This window comes from Rhagoletis pomonella, unplaced genomic scaffold, assembly GCF_013731165.1.
Source record: "Rhagoletis pomonella isolate Grant_MI unplaced genomic scaffold, Rhpom_1.0 Rhpom_scaffold_04895, whole genome shotgun sequence".
Lineage (NCBI taxonomy): Eukaryota > Metazoa > Arthropoda > Insecta > Diptera > Tephritidae > Rhagoletis > Rhagoletis pomonella.
Window position 1 is genome coordinate 1 of NW_023463443.1, and position 1458 is coordinate 1458.

General features: G+C 35.0%; 1 long non-coding RNA gene across 1 annotated transcript; it reads right to left on the reverse strand.

Moving 5' to 3' along the window:
• Positions 1-512, reverse strand: LOC118754905. The gene is made up of 2 exons (XR_004994952.1): positions 169-512; positions 1-115 (listed from the first exon to the last, which is right to left on the reverse strand). It is a non-coding gene; the product is annotated as an uncharacterized LOC118754905 (long non-coding RNA).
• Positions 513-1458: the final 946 nt, after the last annotated feature.

Below are 1458 nucleotides of genomic sequence, written 5' to 3' on the forward strand. Positions count from 1 at the left end.
TTTTTTTTTTTTTTTTTTTTGGATATCGTTAGATCTATATCCGTAGATCCGTAAATGGCAAGGATTACAATTTCCCTTAAACTGCCAGGTTTCCTTCAGATTATTGTTCAATGCGCTTCATCAAGATAATTTGCCATTCTTTTGCAACGACTCGACTCCGATGTATACGTGTAGATATGCAGCTGCTTTACTTGACAGCAACAGCACAATAGCTCTTTTGCGAGCTGGCAACTTCCAGGTTTCAGTGTGTCAATCTGTGGCTTTGCCATACCTCAAGATGAGGTGTTACTTAAAATTTTTCTAACCTTCCAAACTTTTCCTCACACAATTAATATTAGTCTTTTTTTTTTTTTATCACTTTAAATAATTAGTTAGGAGATTTAAAACTCAGACTTAAATCTAACTTCTAAACTCTAAACCTTAGACTATATCTGTGGGTGTATTGAGATATACCCATTTTAGCCCACAATTCTTTACTTATTACTTTAATATCCCTTTGTCCCACTTTGGGCTTATTTCCCCCATAGAAAGTCATCAATATTCTTAACAACTTTTCAACAGTATTTATCTACATTCACATCTCAAGACAATTAATGCATGAGTCATGTGTCCTAAAACCTAAGATTAACACTACTTGTGTTTAAATATTTGTTTGTACTTTGTACTGATGAAAAATCCACTATGTATATTCAACATTTACATAACATTTGGACAATTGAATTTTATATGCATATCCTAGTATCTAACGCTTATTATAGTTTTGTATGTACATTTTTCTTTTGTCTTTCAATCCCGCATCTTTTAGTTACAACGCATTAATCCTATTTGCTTCAATAAGAAAGGTTATAAGCTCATTATAATAATCAAGATTGTTGGATTTCAATAGCTCCAACAAGCCATTGAATTTGCTAAAAATTTCATAATTGTTTCTCATCACCTCAAGTGCTTGGCATTCAAAAATTACATGTTCCTCAGTTTCCGGGGAGTTACACGTAGAGCAGTGACCCAGGCGCCCAGGATTAAATTTACTCAAATAGTAGTTGCAATAAGTGTGACCTAGCATGAGCCTATTTATCAGCTTAATTTCCATGCTATTCATTCTAAGCCTTTTATCATTAAACCATGGTTTTCTCACAATTTCAGGGGAATACTCAGCAAATTTCTTCCCTACTGACTGATTCAATTCCTTAAACTCAAAATTCCATTCACTCCAAATAGCATCATGAAGCCTGAGAAGAGCTTCATATGGAGTGAGACCAATAGAAATGATTTGGCCAACCGAGGTGGCAGTTTTAGCCGCCAGATCAGCCTTCTCGTTTATCCCAATCCCCACATGACCTGGGACCCATATAAAACGAACTTGCTGCAAGGTTTCCCTCTGTGCATACAATAATTTATGTATATCCGATACCAAAAAATTCTCTGTCGAATCCTTATCTAAGACTTCGAGGGCAGATA